This window comes from Amblyomma americanum, chromosome 1, assembly GCF_052857255.1.
Source record: "Amblyomma americanum isolate KBUSLIRL-KWMA chromosome 1, ASM5285725v1, whole genome shotgun sequence".
NCBI lineage: Eukaryota > Metazoa > Arthropoda > Arachnida > Ixodida > Ixodidae > Amblyomma > Amblyomma americanum.
In genome coordinates this window covers 221846299-221862298 of record NC_135497.1, presented here as the reverse complement: position 1 = coordinate 221862298, position 16000 = coordinate 221846299, and the positions used below count along the sequence as shown (strand labels likewise).

The window sequence follows — 16000 nt, the reverse complement described above, 5'->3', positions numbered from 1 at the left end:
CACGTTTGATTGGACATCAGTCTTCGAACTGTATTCCCTAGCCAGTGATCTGGGGAATACGAAGGGTATTTCACGAGCTGTTGGTTTGGTACCAGAGAGCCCCCTCTTGAGAGAGACTTTTTGCTGGGAGACACTCCCGACCGCGAAGAAGCTCCCTTTACTGAGAAGCACTCTCAGTTGCTCTCACCTGTCCAATATGTAAATAGTTTTTGCATAAGGTTTTCCATGAAAGTGCGAAAAAGAAAAAAAGAAAAAAGCGCAGGTCTCACCGAGATTTGAACTCGGATCGCTGGATTCAGAGTCCAGAGTGCTAACCATTGCACCATGAGTCCGCAAATCGAACCCGAGCGGCCACGCCCGAACGCGAAGAAGCGGTGCAAGCGGGTGCTCAAGAAACGTCCAGGGCAGTTTAAGTGGGAAAAAGAAAAAAAAGGAAAAAGCGCAGGCCTCACCGAGATTTGAACTCGGATCGCTGGATTCAGAGTCCAGAGTGCTAACCATTTCACCATCAGTCCGCAAATCTTTTTTTCTTTATTGCCTGGCTTTGACATTGCACAAGAACGACTAGAACAAAATTACAGGACACAATGAACAGATGCATTATTAAATCAAATGGTACCCCCTCTTCGTTATCAATGGACAGATACCGTATTCCATAGGGGTGAAGTAAAAATTGTTTCTTTATTGTCCTTTGGAGTACGTCCCAAAAGTAAACCCCTTCCCAACAATGCAGAAAAACGTGCTCTATCGTTTCTGGTTGCTTCCAGATAAGGCAGTTAGGACCCCATGGAACAAATAAGCCCTTATCCTGTAAAAACATTTTGACTAATAACGTTCTAGTGTGCAACTTGAAAAAGAAAGTTTTAACCCCTGGCTCGAAGTGCATTCTTTTTACCCTCTTTAGCACAGTCCTTCCAGGACCTCCACTGTACAAGACTCTGTACATGGGTTCCGGCAGAAAAACGTCACATATATCCTTATACAGCTTCTTCTTGTTCACTGTAGATAAATATTCCTTGGAAAACGTAGTTGAGAGAAACCGCACACTTGCGACAACTTCTCTAAAGTACCCAAATATTCTGCCCGACATGGTTTCGGTTGCAACAATAAAGTCAGGCAGCGCCCGCCCGAGCCTTACTTGGCACGCGGTGCGCAAAAACGGATCACTGACATCACGCAGAAACATAAATCTATTAACAATCTGCCGCAAGAAAAGGTGTCCCAGGCCCACTCCACCATCCTTAACTATTCTAAATAAATTCGTCCGGCTGCACCTTTCCCATTGCGCAGCCCACACAAAAACAGCAAAAATTTGATGTAGCTTCTGTACGTTCATTCTTCCACAATGCAACGCTTACATCACATACCACACCCTGCTGATAAAGAAAATATTGCGCACGGTGGCTCTGGCGAAAGTTGATAAGCCTGTTCCTTTCCATCTTTCCGCCTTGTCGCGCACATCCTGGGTCTGCGCTTTCCAGTATGTCTCGCTATCGCGATAGCTTCCTAGCGGTACTCCCAGGTACTTCGTTGGGGCCTTCACCCAGGTTACGTTTGCAAAGTGGTCAGGCGTCGTTTGCCATGCTCCGTGCCTGAGCCCCACTGACTGACCAGTTCACTCTGCTGCCCGATTCTTTGCAGAATTCAGCGACGCATTCAATGGTCTCAGTTACACATTCTCGATTAACGGAAAAAACCGCCAAATCATCTGCATATGCAAGCAGCTTGACTTCCACCGCTTGCAATCGAAAACCACTGATCCTCTCGTTTCCAATGCTGTTTAAACACAGCGCCTCAATGTAATTGGCAAACAGAAGAGGGCTGAGGGGGCAACCTTGACGTACCGAACGCCGCACGAAAATGGGGGCCCCCAGACTCTGGTTAACAATCAATCTTGTCATGTAGTTCCGATACGACAAGGCGACTCCCTCCCGGATAACAGAACCAACATTCACGCAATCCAGAATGCACAGCAAAATTTTATGCGCGGCACAGTCGAACGCCTTTTCGAGGTCAAACTGCAAGATGGCAACTCGACTATTCGTAAGGTGACAACACTCGAGCACACATCTTCCCTTGTGTATGTTAGTAAGAATAGACCGGCCCATTATCCAACACGTTTTAAGTGGGCCAACAATTCGCTGGATTACATACTGTAACCTTTGCGCCACCACCTTCATGTAAATTTTGTAATCCACGTTTGTGAGTGCAATTGGCCTGTACCCTGTTACGTGTCGTAACTTTTAAGGGGGCCAACAATTCGCTGGATTACATACTGTAACATTTGCGCCAACACCTTCATGTAAATTTTGTAATCCACATTTGTGAGTGCAATTGGCCTGTACCCTGTTACATGTCGTAACTTGTCAGCCTCATCAGTTTTGGGGATTAGGACAGTGTGTGATTTACCAAAAGACGGAGGCAATTCATCTACATCGTAAGCTTCATTAAATACCGTTGTCAACACAGGCGCGATACTGCATGCTCTTAAATGCTTTGTAAAACGCCGCACTTAACCCGCCTGGTCCTGGTGATTTCCCAGAATTTAAATTGTCTATTGCCGTTTTAACCTCTGATTCGGTTTTTGCGAGCTCTAACTCGTCTTTCTGCTCGTCACTAAGACGCGGCATTGCCCCCAGAAACCTGTCCTTAAACGTGTTCGTGTCTGAGTCATGTAATGCGAGGAGCGCCTGATAGTACTCAAAAAACGCACGCTGTATATGTTCGTTTTCGTCTGATAAGATGCCACCCCATTCCATGCTGTCAATGTGATTTTGCCGCGAATGGGCCTTGTCAATGCCCAAGGCTCGTTTCGTCGGCGTCTCCCCTGCAGCACCTTCTTCCGCTCTGGCCCGCCCCAACGCTCCGCGATATCGGTCCTCTTCTATTAGTTGAATTTTTTGTTTTATTTTCCTGATGTCATCGATCCATTTACCAGGCGCTTCACATTCCTTCTCGAGCAGTTTTGCAAGCATACACCTCAGATTGCGTTCTTTTAGTTTGTCTTCGTGCGCAATGGCACTAGACCATTAGATTGCTTTAATTTTTACCTGTTCTTTGCAAAGTTCCCACTGTTGGCATATTTTCAGTGCGCTACTTGGCTCTATTTTGCTGATTTCTCTAATTACTGCGCGGTTAAAGTCATTGTCCTTAATTAGCTTATTTTTTTTCCACAGATCCCAACTAAAAGCACTGCCCAGTTTTTTCATTCCTATCCCACATTCTACTAAACAGTGGTCCGAAAAAGACACCGGCAGTACATGGTAACTGTTGCATTTTGGAATCACGTCAAGCGATACATAAATGCGGTCAAGTCGAGCATGGCTTGTCCTTTGAAAGTGTGTGTACATCACACCGATCGCGCCTTGCATACACTCCGTCACATCCTCAAGGTTTCATTTGTTTATGATTTGCGACAGTATCTTCGTACTTGCGTCCCTGAACACCCTTGCACTGGTCTTATCGCAGCCGTTCAGGACGCAGTAGAAGTCGCCCATGATGATAAGCTGTTTCACGAAACAAAGACGCTGTTCAGCGCTGAAAAAATGCGGCCCTTTCGTCCGCAACATTTGGGGCATACACACAGACAACCCACCACTCATCGTTATTCAATGTAAAATCAACAGCGACACATCGGCCTGAAGGGCACGAGAAATGATCGTGCACAAGACCCGGCAACTTCTTTACAAAAAGGACGCTACCAGCAGATGTACCAGTCGCATGGCTTACAACAGCGTAGAATCTAGACGTGAAACGTCGCATCATGCTCCCGGTCTCTTCCTCCCCGTCTACTTTTGTCTCCTGCACGGCCAGTAGGTCGATATCGTGCTCCGTTAAGAGCGGGTACACTTGGCTTTGCTTTTTCTTTCCTGCCGAGCCCCTAATATTTAGTGTGGCTACTTTCAACGCGGTTACCGAAGCCATTTTCGAAGCCATTGTGCTTACCCTTCCCGTCTAGCACATGGCTAGATGCCGTCGTTGCCACCGGAGCCATCCGGTGCGGGGCCCTGACCTTGCCGCGGAGCTGCCTTAGCACGCTTGTCCGCCAAAAAGTTTGGTGTACGTCTGAGGGAACACCGTCGGGACTGAGCAGTTTTTGCTGGCGGCTCCTCACCACTGGAAGCAGCCGCCTTGTCCCCTTGGCGGCCGGTCAGGGCATGAGGGCGCTTGGCTGAGGCGGTGCCACTCGCTGAACGGGCGCAGCTCTGGTCCTGCTGTTTCTCGCTGTTCATTGGCTCGGCGTCCTTCGTTGCCTGGACGCTCTCCCCGTTTGTCGACGTGTTGCCCTGACTCACGAGTAATTCTCGCTATTCACCTTGCTTCCCCTCTTCACTAGTGTCTCCGCTGGGAGGCCTCGAAATATCGCTCGTCCCAGCGGCCTTGCCAAATGCATCGGCCCCTTTTCCCGCCTCCTCCCCCTCGACGACATCCATCAGAAGATCTGGGGGTATCGTCTCTCGATACCGCACCAGTAGCCACCGCGTATGTACGAACTCACTCACTATCGCCGTGGCCGTAACGCCTGGATTTAGAGCATCGCGATACCTTGCATTCACGTCGGAAGTGACTCGTGCCACGGCACCCTAGGCACTGCATAAGCCGCCCAGGCACCGCAACAAGGGCCAGCTCCCCGGCGACGCGTGACTGGTGTGGCAGGTCGTCAACCTTCATGCCGGATTTCAGTTTCAGGAGAACGGTCCTGGTTGTAGACCCCTTCTCTTTGACGCCTGAAACACGCCAACGCTCCCGGGTCACCTCCGTTACGTTCCAAAATGCCGCAAGTGCCTTCCGAATGTCGCCGTCGGATACACCATGCAGCATCCAGTGCAGCCGTAGTTTTACCTGTTGGTCGGCAGGATCGATGATAATCCAGCGCCGTCCTTTAACTTCCAGTTCCTTGAACGCTGCCAGCTTCTTCGTTGCTTCGATACTGTTGAGCGTGACCGCCCAAACATGGTTGACCTCATACGCCTTCAACGCCACAACGTCGGGGAGCGCACCGGCGTTGGCGAGGGCGTCGCGGAAATAATCGACACTGTAGGGCCTAACTCGCACGTCGCCGTGCAAGAAAACGGTGTTGAACACAACACGACCGGTAGACAACATAACTTGGTAGTCCTAGTCTTCTTTATCTTCAATCCTGTTTCCGCGACCCGCAACGGCCACTATCGCCGCTCCGCCGGAGCTCATGATCCTGCGTCCGCACCGAACTTGTAGCCGGAAGTAGAATGTCATGAGTTCGCAAATCGAACCCGGGCGCCAACGCCGGAACACGGTGAAGTGGTGCAAGCGGGTGCTCAAGAAATGTCCAAGGTAGTTTAAGTGGGAAAAAGAAAAAATAGAGAAAGCGCAGGTCTCACCGAGATTCGAACTCGGATCGCTGGATTCAGTGTCCAGAGTGCTAACCATTTCACCATGAATCCGCAAATCTTTTTTTTTCTTTATTGCCTAATTTGACATAGAAACAAAACAATTTTCATATAAATGTTAAAACTGTGACAGCGACACTTTGGCTATCACGAAAGCTTTAAAATCTCTACAAACACACAAGTTCGTCCTGTGAGGTAATCCACTAAGGTGGATCGGGCAGAGCCCTGTATACTTCTCTAAGGAGCACCACATTTTCAATGAAGTTTTCGCGCGCAGGACGTGTATTGAGGTCTGCATGTCGAACTTGCATCCTAGTTATCCACAGGCTGTGGAGGCCCAGGAGCATGATTAAATTCAACGGTATGCCCTCACTCTCAACTGGTAGAAACCGTATCCCACATGGTTCTAAAGGAAGTTCTTTTTTCAGTGTTCTCTGGAGGACATCCCAATGAAAGATTGGGTCCCAACAATCCAGAAAGACGTGCTGTATTGTTTCAGGCTTCTTGCAAAGAAGGCAGTTTGTTGTCCAAGGAACGAAAATACCGTTTCCATGCAACCAAGTTTTAACTGGTAGTGTGTTGGAATGTAACTTAAAGAAGAAAGTTTTAAATGAGGGTCTAAGTGGCATCCTTTTCACACGTTTTAAGACATCTTGTCCAGGGCCTGCACGGTGCGGTAAACGGTACATTGGCAATGGAAACATCACATCCACAAGATCCTTATAGAGTTTCCGTTTGCACACATTGCTCAAGTAGTGCAATGTAAAACGCGCGTGCAACATTCTGTACGACAGGACAACTTCGCGTATGTAACCTCTCACTGCGCCACTCATATTATCACTGGAGGAGACCACAAACTGAGGGAGCATTTTTCGCAGTCATGCCTGGATGACTGTCCGCAAAAAGGCGTCGCCCTGGTCGCGAAGAAAAAAATAACGTGAAACAACCTTTCGCAAAAATAAATGCACAAGCCCCAACCCACCAGATTTTACAGGAAGAAACAAATTTGTTCTGCGACATTTTTCCCACGTTGGTGGCCACATGAAAACTGCAAAGACGCGGTTTATTTCCTAGATACCAACCCGAGCAGCGGAAAGCACATTCATGACATACCATATCTTTGCAACAAGGAACACATTACACACATAAGCACGCGAAAACATTGACAGTGGCTTGCCTTGTCATCGATTTGCCTTCTCTCTCGCCCTCTCCGCTTCGTTGCACCCAGTAGTGGGTGGGATCACGGTATGAATCGAGTGGCACGCCCAGATACTGAGTCGGCAAGTTCGACCATTGCAAACGTGAAAAGTGCTGAGGTGTGACGTCCCAGTCGCCGTGCCAAAACCCAGCACTCTTTTCCTAGTTCACTTTGCAGCCTGTCTGTTGACAGAATTTATCCACAACAGTGATAGTTTCTTGAACACTTTCTCTGTTGGAACAAAACACCGCAATTTCATCTGCGTACGCTAGTATTTTCACATGCGCTGACTGTAGCCTAAAACCACTTATACGGTCGTTACTGATGATCGCCAAACAGAGAGGCTCGAGATAGGCTGCAAACAATAAGGATGACAGAGGGCAGCCTTGTCTTACTGACGATCTCACGCAAATACTAACAGTGAGCTCCCCATTAACAATTCTCGTCGTGCAGTTAGTATACGCCATTCTAACGCCCTCCAAAACGACGCGGCCCACGTTTGAGTGTTCCAATAACAGGAACAGGGTGTCATGCCCTGTTTCGGAGTTCGGAGAGACTAGACAACACGAAAGATTGAGTTATCAATGCCGCATTACTGTATATAAGTATTCGTTTTCCCCTAACACAATTCTGGACTGGAATAAGCTTCCGAATGATGTGATTTGTGCACCTTATTTCCAAAGTGCAGTTGAAATGGTGATCTGATGTATTTCTTCCAGGTCTCGTACGTTTTAGCAGCGCTGTGCAGATCTATGTTACGTATTTTTTCAGTCTACTTATAGTATTGTTGTTACCTTGCTGACATGTTTCCCAATATCTTCTTTGCATGTGTTATTGTATGTAGCTATATCCCCCCTACAATAATGCCTCATAGGCGCTGTATGTACTTGCAATAAATAAATAAATAAATTCGAAACCCGGTCGAAGGCTTTGGCGAGGTCCAGTTGCATCATTGTCACATGGGCACCAAGCACGTCACATCATTCAAAAACTGTCCGTACAACATGTACGTTTGTTGCGGTGCTGCGGCCTTTAATGCCGCTCGTCTGGTGTGGTCCAACTAGATTTGCTATCATACTTTGTAGCCTTTTGGCCAGTACTTTCATGAATATTTTGTAATCCACGTTAGTGAGGCTTATCGGGCGATAAGACCCCACCAACAAGCGTTTTTATGGATCCTCAGACTTCGGAATTAAAACGATATGCGAGCTGGTGAATAACAGAGGAACTTGCTTACGCTCATACGCTTCGACTAGCACTCTGAGCAGAATGTGGGCGACCGAGAGCTTAAATGCTTTGTTGAATGCAGCGCCTAGGCCATCAGGTCCTGGCGACTTTCCTTTTGGCAGTTCGTCTATTGCTTGTTCAATTTCTGCCAAAGTAATGGGTTGCTCGAGACGTGTTCTGACTTCATCATCGCGTTTTGGCATTTGGGGCTAAAAGTCAGTCAGGAAGTCGTCTTTCACTTCGCGTCTGTGGCCAAGTATTCCTTGTAGTGTTCTACAATCACGTTTTTGATCTCAGCGGGTTCACTAGTGACGATGCCTCCGTTATTATTTGCCGTATTTCTTTTTGGTTCGAGTATCTTTTCTCGTCGTCGGACAGCGCTCGTGTTGTTGGCGTCTCTCCCGCCCAGAGTTTTTCAGACCTCGCCCTGATCAGTGTTGCCTTGTACCTATCAGTGTCAAGGCATTCAATCTGCCGTTTCACGTCTTTGATTTCTCTCGTGTACATTCCTGGATGAAAGCTATCCATTCTAAGCAAAAAATCGAGTTCTTTGGGCATTTATTTCTCCTTTTGCTTCTCAGCATATCGAAGTGTACTGGCATTTTCCATCGCCATATTTTTACTCGCTGCTTCAGCTCCTCCCATTCAACTGCATAACTGGTCGGCTGCGCTGAAAGTAGTTTTTCAAGTTCTTTCGTTGTTACTTTTACAAGATTTTCGTTTTCTAAAAGTTTCGCGATGAACTTCCACACATGCCAGTTAAATTGTGACCTCCTTTGCTTGGTGCCGAAAGTTGCAATAACTAAGCAATGGTCACTGAAACTTACGGGCTTAACGTCATACCCAGAGCACAGTGGAACAAGCTCAAGTGAGATATACATTCGGTCCAGTCTGGCGTGGCTATCACGTTGAAAATGAGTTTATCTGGGGCGAGCATTGCAAGTGTACAAATTACCGATGTCTTCAAGGTTACAGTCACCGACAAAAGAACTAAGGAGCTGAGCGCTTTTATCCCTCACCCGCGAAGCTTTTGCGCGGTCCTGAGAAAAACAAACACCATTGAAGTCGCCTAGCAGGATTAAAATCTTGTCTCAATTTAGATGCCGTGCAATACCTTCAAAAAAGGTTCTGCACGCAGTCTCGGCATTCGGAGCATAAACACAGACAACATGCCAACTTTGATTCGAAAACCAAAAATCAACAACAAGTAGGCGACCACTTTCCAAAGCAACAACAGAAACAACATTAATACCTAAATTTTAACGAATATAAAGAGCGCAGCCTCCCGACGTGCCGACGGAATAACACATATGTCGTACAAAGAACGAAATGAGACAACATGCGATCAGTTTCCTCCGCGCTCTCGATCTTAGTTTCTTGGATAGCAATTAAATCAAGATCGTTTTCAACAAAAAGGCGATAGAGCTGCCTTTGTTTCCTTCGTGCTCCTAACCCCCGAACATTTGGTGACGCTAAACAAAACGCTGCATCAAGTTTGACCGCCATTATCTACTGGAGTAGGCTCCGCAAGAAATGTTTGTAAGGGGCCAAAGGTGCCTCTGAACTCACTGCGCCTGAAGTGTCCATGTAGTGCTCTTTCATTCAGCCGTCCGCAGGTGTCTTGAAAGTCAACCAGCTGTCTGCACGTCTCAGGGCAACAAGCACACACACTGTCATCACCGTCGTCTTCCTCTTGTAGCGCATCGCGGAAATCTTCAACCCTGAATGGGCGGGCCCTGATATCGCCGTTCAAAAAAAACAGTGTTCTCGACAAAACGAACTAGAGGCAAACTCGGCAATACGACCTGATAATCACTGTCAGATGCAAAAATCCTGTTTCCGCGGCCAGACATGGCCACTGTAGCTGCTTAAACGGAGCCCGTCATCGCACGTCCGTCCCGCTCGGTGGCCGGAAGTCGAATCACCACGAGTCCGCAAATCGAACCCGGGCGGCAACGCCGGAATGCGGTGAAGTGGTGCAAGCGGGTGCTCAAGAAACGTCCAAGGCAGTTTAAGTGGGAAAAAGAGAAAAATTAAAAAAAAGCGGAGGTCTCATCGAGATTTGAACTCGAGTCGCTGGATTCAGAGTCCAGAGTGCTAACCATTACTCCATGAGACCGCACCTTCCGACGCCGGGAATCGAACCCGGGCCTACTGAGTGAGAGCCAGGTATCCTAGCCACTAGACGACGCCGGAACGAGGAGAAGCGGTGCGAGCGGGTGCTAAAGAAACGTCCAAGGCAGTTTAAGTGAGAAAAGGAAAAAAAAAGAAAAAGGGCAGGTCTCACCGAGATTTGAACTCGAATCGCTGGATTCAGAGTCCAGAGTGCTAACCACTACGGTTTCAACGTCGGTCGCCTGACACCAACAGTCTTCTGCGATGGCTGGTCGCCTACGCTCACTTTGGGCTCTCCATTCGAACCGTGCTCGTTCGGTCGCTTCCCTGCTTGGTTGCTGGTTGACGCATCTGTGACTTACATGCTGTCACCGTGTTTGGGAACGACGGGAGCTGACGCCCCACTGCCAAGGACTTTGTCCGTTGATGCCTTAACTTCTGCAGGCTGCGCTACCTGTTGCTGCCGCTTACTGCTCGGCTCCTCTACGCTTGTGGATGTTTCCGGAGGAGACACAGCTGGGGATTTCTCCTTCTCCACCCAGTCACCTGCCTCTGCTGCAGCGTCTTCCGTGTCAGCCTCGTCCATGACAAGTTCGGACGAGATGTCAGTGTTGACTGAGACGGCAGCACTCTCGTACGTGCGTACGCCGCTGCTTTCTTCATGCCCGTATCGACGAAAGGCGCCGCATCGTAGAACGTTGAACTCACGGCGAATGTGCCCAGTACCGTGGCAGCGCACACACAGCGGAGCTCTGCCCGGTACAACCACGAGAGCCAGCTCACCGCCAACCCTGACTTCGTGAGGGAGGTCTTCCAGCTTCACGCCAGGGTTCATTTTCAATGAAACCAAGCGTGTCGTCGACCCCTTGCTGGCGACACCCTGGACGCGCCACCGCTCCTTGGAGACTTCGCTCACCTTGCCGTACGGAGCAAAGGCTACCCTCACGTCTTCGTCGGGCACGTTGTGCAGCAGCCAGTGCAACTTGACGCGGACGTCCTGGTTTGCCGGGTCGATGACCAGACAGCGGCGGTCCTTTACTTTCAGTTCGCCGGCAGAAAGAATTTTCGTCACCGCCTCAGCACTCGCGTGAGTAATAGCCCATACATGGCTCATACGATACGCCCCCAAGGCGATAACCTCGGGGAGCAGCATCAGCTGAGCCAGCGCATCCCTGAAATCTTCGACCCGATTAGGGCGGGCCCGCACGTCAGCCTGCAAAAAAAAATACTTTGTTTAACACAACACGTCCTGTAGGAAGGGTAGGCAGAATCACCTGATATTCCTCATCCGAAGCAAAAGCCCTGTTTCCGCGGCCAGACATGGGCCCTGTAGCTGCTCCAACGGAGCCCCTCATCGCACCTCCGTCACGCTCGGTGGCCGGAAGCCGAAATCCGCTAACCATTACACCAAGAGACCGCTTTTTTTCTTTATTGCATGACTATCCACACCAGTAAAATATCGTAGTTGCCATGCCCTTTGGCAGACAACCGTGTCTAATGGACTTTCATTACAGCAAGTTGGTCGATCAGACACAATACCTCATCCGAATAATTCTCCTGCTTCAGGACTTCTCTTTATTTATACATATGTTCGACAAAATAATCACATACCAATCGTGCATCCATGCCACAATGTCTAAAAGGCATTCTACTCCTCCAAATGCTGTGAAGGCCGAATAACATAATCTGGTCATACTGTGCAACATCACTTTCAGTGGTCAGGTTCCGAATTCTGCGCCGTGTCAATGCCAAGTTTTTTTAGGGTTGTTTGCGAAACATCCCAGTAGAACACCGCGTCCCAACATTCCAGGAACACGTGTTCTACCGTCTCTGGCTTTCTACACAAGAGACAGTTTGACCCCCAATGAACAAAAAGGCCCTTTTTCTTAAGTCATGTTTTTACTGGTAGGGTTCTTGTATGCAATTTGAAAAAGAATGTTTTGAAGCCAGGTGCAACAGTCTTCTTAACTCGCCTGAGAACGTCTTTTCCAGTTACTTCAACTGTTCAACAAGGTCCTTGTACAGTCGCTTCGGCGTTACACTCGCTAAATACCCTAGAGAGAACCGCACTTGCAAAAACCTGAACGACCAGACTACCCCTCGCAGGAAGCGAGACACTGTATACCTACGAGCATTGCACAAAGAGACAATGAATTCTGGAACTGCATTAGATAGCATGCTCTGTATGAATGTTCGCAAGAAGGCGTCCTATTGGTCACGCAAGAAACAAAACCTTGAAACCACCTGCCGTACATATAGATGCATAAGAGAAAGTCCTCTGACCTTTACTCTCCGGAAGAGATTGTCTCTGTGAATTCGTTCCCAATTGGACGCCCAAATAAAAACAGCAAAAACCCGATGGAACCTTTGGATATTGTTTCGTGCATAATATAATACCTTGAGTAAATACATGAACCTTGATACAAGAAAGGTGTTACATACCATTGCACGCGCGAAAATGGAAAGATAACGGCCCATTTACCCTTTCGTCCTGTCCCGCATTTCTTCTGCTTTTTCATTCCAGTAATTGGTATTCCTTCCATATTTGTCCAGCGGGACTCCCGAATGAACTCCGGGAGTTGTAGCCAATCGGACCCATCAGAAAAATTGTGGTTCTAAGTCCCATTGCCCATGCCAGACTCCGAGGCATTTCTCTAAATTAACAGCGCTTCCATTTTGCCTGCAAAACCTTCCGGTTATTTGTAACGCTTCTACAACACTTTTTCGGTCTTCAGAAAAGAGCGCTACGTCATCAGCGTATGCCAGTATTCTCACCTCACACGCTCCCAACCTAAAACTTCGGATGTTCCCACTCGCAGTTATCATCCTACAAAAAGGCTCCAAACAAATTGCAAATTGGAGAGGGCACAGTGGACATCCTTGTCGAACTGATGCCTTTACACAAATTCTTTCAGATAACAGTTTGTTTATCATAAGGCGTGTCGAGCATCATTCATAAGCCATTTTTACCCGTTTGAGAACAACTGAACCAATACCAATATGTTCTAACAAACAGTAGAGTATTTCATGAGACACGCGACCGAACACCTTTTCAAAGTTAATTTGAACCAAAGCCACTTTCTTATTTAGAGCATCGCAGCACTCGAGCACGCTGCGTGCTCGATGAATATTTTTAATATGCTTCTTGTTTTTATTCCACACGTTTTGTTAGCTCCTACACTATCTTTTATGACGTATTGCAATCGCATAGCTAACACTTTCATCAGAATTTTATAATCAACGTTTGTTAACGTTATCGGTCTTTATCCTGTAACCTTTACCAGCTTGGCTGGGTCATCTGTCTTAGGAATTAAGACCGTATGAGCATTGTTAAACGAAGGTGGCAGCCTACCGACCTAAAAACACTCCTTGAAAAGCTCATAAAGCATAGCGGCAAGGTCATATTTAAAGCTTTTGTAAAAGGCCGCACTCAAACCGTCAGGTCCCGCCGACGTTCCGGCATTCAGTTCATCAATTGTTGTCACTATTTCGTCAATACTTAATTTGTTCTGTAGTTCTTAATTGATCTCATGTCCTAATATTGGCATAAGTGGCAATAAGTTTTCCCAAAACCGTTCTTCACTTGGTGCTTTGCTTGCAAACAGCTCAGGGTAAAGTTCCACGAATGCACTCGAAATTCCAGTTTGATCACTCAGGATTAGCCCTCTGTATTCGATAACTGACATCTCGTTCGAGCGCGCATATCGCTTTTTATCTGAGAGCGCGCGTTTTGTTGGCGTTTCGCAAGTAAGCCATTTTTTCGTGCGTGCTCTTATCGCTGCCCCTCTGTACTTCTGAGCATCTAAAGCTTCTGGCCTATCTTTTACGCTCCTTATATTATGCATGAACATTCCCGGCGTTTGTTCCTCTTCGCGCCCTAAATTCGCCTGAAGCTCTCGCAGTTGCTTTTATTTTTTTCCCTCATACTTTATTATGCTCGAACGTTCAACGGCATTAATTTTAACCTCCAGCTTAAAGCGTTCCCAAGATTCAATACATGCTGTTTCACCAGCATTAAACATATCCATGTATTGTTTCTATTAGATCTTTATACAGCTCTTCCTAGTGACATTGGAGAGGTACTGCAGTCAAAATCGCACCTGTAACATTATGTACGCAAGCACAACTTCGCGCAGGTAACGTCTCACGGTACCACGCATTCCTTCAACCGAGCATATAATACAAATCCTGGTAGCAATCGACATAAACGAACTTTTAAAACTGTGCGAACAAAAATGTCGTTCTGGTCGCGAAGAAACATTAAGCGCGACACGATTTGTCTTAAATATAAATGAGCAAAACCTTGACCTCCTCTCTTCACTGGCAAGAATAAGTTCGTTCGACTGGTTCTTTCCCAAGTCTACGCCCAAATAAAAACTGCAAAACCCTGTAGATCTTTTGAATATTAATCCGCGAGACGCCCAACACATTCATGACATACCATATCTTGGAGATGAGAAACAGGTTACACACAGTGCCGCGCGACAACATTGATAGTTGTCGCCCTTGCCACGCACTGGCCTCTTCCTTTGCCATTGCCGCCTGTCCACTCCAGTATGGTTCGGGGCTGCTATAAGAGTCCCGCGGCACGCCAAGATACGTCGTCGGAGTAGTGGCCCATCGAAGTCGAGAGTAGTAGTCTGGCGTTTCCTCCCAGTCACCGTGCCAGAATTCGTAACACGTCTCCCAATTTATTTGCGCCCCGGTGCATTTGCGAAACTTCTCAACAACAGCCTTGGCTTCACAGATACTCTGTCTACTTGAGCAGAACACAGCGATGTCGTCGGCGTAGACCAAGGTTTTCGCATGAGCTGACAGTAACCTGAAGCCAGTTGTACGCTCAGATTTCTGTATAGCCAGACAAAGAGGCTCGAGGTAGACTCCGAACAAGAGGGGTGACAAGGGACATCCCTGTCTCACTGAAGAGCGCACATGCAGGCTTTCAGTGAGCTCCCCATTAACAATGACGCGCGTTGTGCAGTTCGCGTATGCCATTCGTACACCCTCCGACATTACACAGCCCACATTAGCATGATCTAGCAAGCTGAACAGAACATCATGTGACACACGGTCGAAGGCCTTTGCGAGATCTAGCTGCATGATTGCCACCCTGTCACCTAGTGCGTCGCAACATTCAAGCACACTTCGCGCTTTGTGTATATTAGTGGCGATGCTCCGACGCTTGATACCGCAAGTTTGAGGACTCCCCACTAACATTGTTATGACACTCTGAATTCGCTTTGCCAGAACCTTCACGAATATCTTATAGTCTAAGTTGGTGAGGCTTATCGGGCGATAAGAACCCACCAACAATTGTTTTTCTGACTCAGCAAACTTCGGTATGAGTACAATGTTGTGAATGGCAATGGCGTACGTCTTTTTCTCGTATTCTTCGCCAAGAACTTTCTGGGATTTCTGGGCAGTCTCTGTCTTGAAATGTTTGTAAAAGGTGGCTCCTAAACCATCAGGGCCGGCAGCTTAACGCAATGGCAGTTGATCTATCAGTGCTTCCTCTAAACTGTTTAACGGATATTGGCTGTTGAAAACGAATTCTGACTTCATCATCGAGTCTTGGTATAAACGATAGAAAATCTATGCAAACCTGCCTCTGCCCTTCGCGTGCAGAAGTTGTTAGACATATGCAGTACAGAGGGAGATAGATTAGGCTTCAAGTATAGTAAGGAAAAATCTGCAGTCATGACATTTAATGAAGAGGGCGGCGAGCATAGAATACAGGAGTTCGTGCTAAAAGTAGTGAATGAGTACAAGTATCTTGGGGTGTGGATAAATAACAGTGTTGAGTATCTGACAGAGCATGAAAAATATGTAATGAATAAAGCTAGTAGGAATGCAGCTGTCATAAAAAATAGGGCACTGTGGAATTACAATAGGTATGAGGTGGTAAGAGGGATCTGGAAAGGGGTGATGGTCCCTAGCCTGACCTTCGGGAATGCGGTCCTGTGTATGAGGCCAGATGTTCAAGCAAGGCTGGAAATTAGACAACGGGGAGTAAGGAGGTTAGCTTTGGGAGCACATGGCAATACACCAAATCAGGGGTACAGGGTGATATGGGATGGGCGTCTTTCGAGAG

At 47.5% G+C, this 16000-nt stretch overlaps 3 non-coding genes across 3 annotated transcripts; all 3 read right to left on the bottom strand.

The window, feature by feature from the left end:
• Nucleotides 1–260: 260 nt before the first annotated feature.
• On the bottom strand, nt 261–332 carry TRNAQ-CUG (transfer RNA glutamine (anticodon CUG)). The gene has a single exon. It is a non-coding gene; the product is annotated as a tRNA-Gln (tRNA).
• A 9509-nt stretch (nt 333–9841) lies between these two features.
• TRNAQ-CUG (transfer RNA glutamine (anticodon CUG)) lies at nt 9842–9913 on the bottom strand. The gene has a single exon. It is a non-coding gene; the product is annotated as a tRNA-Gln (tRNA).
• A 5-nt stretch (nt 9914–9918) lies between these two features.
• Nucleotides 9919–9990, bottom strand: TRNAE-CUC (transfer RNA glutamic acid (anticodon CUC)). Its single transcript has one exon. It is a non-coding gene; the product is annotated as a tRNA-Glu (tRNA).
• Nucleotides 9991–16000: the final 6010 nt, after the last annotated feature.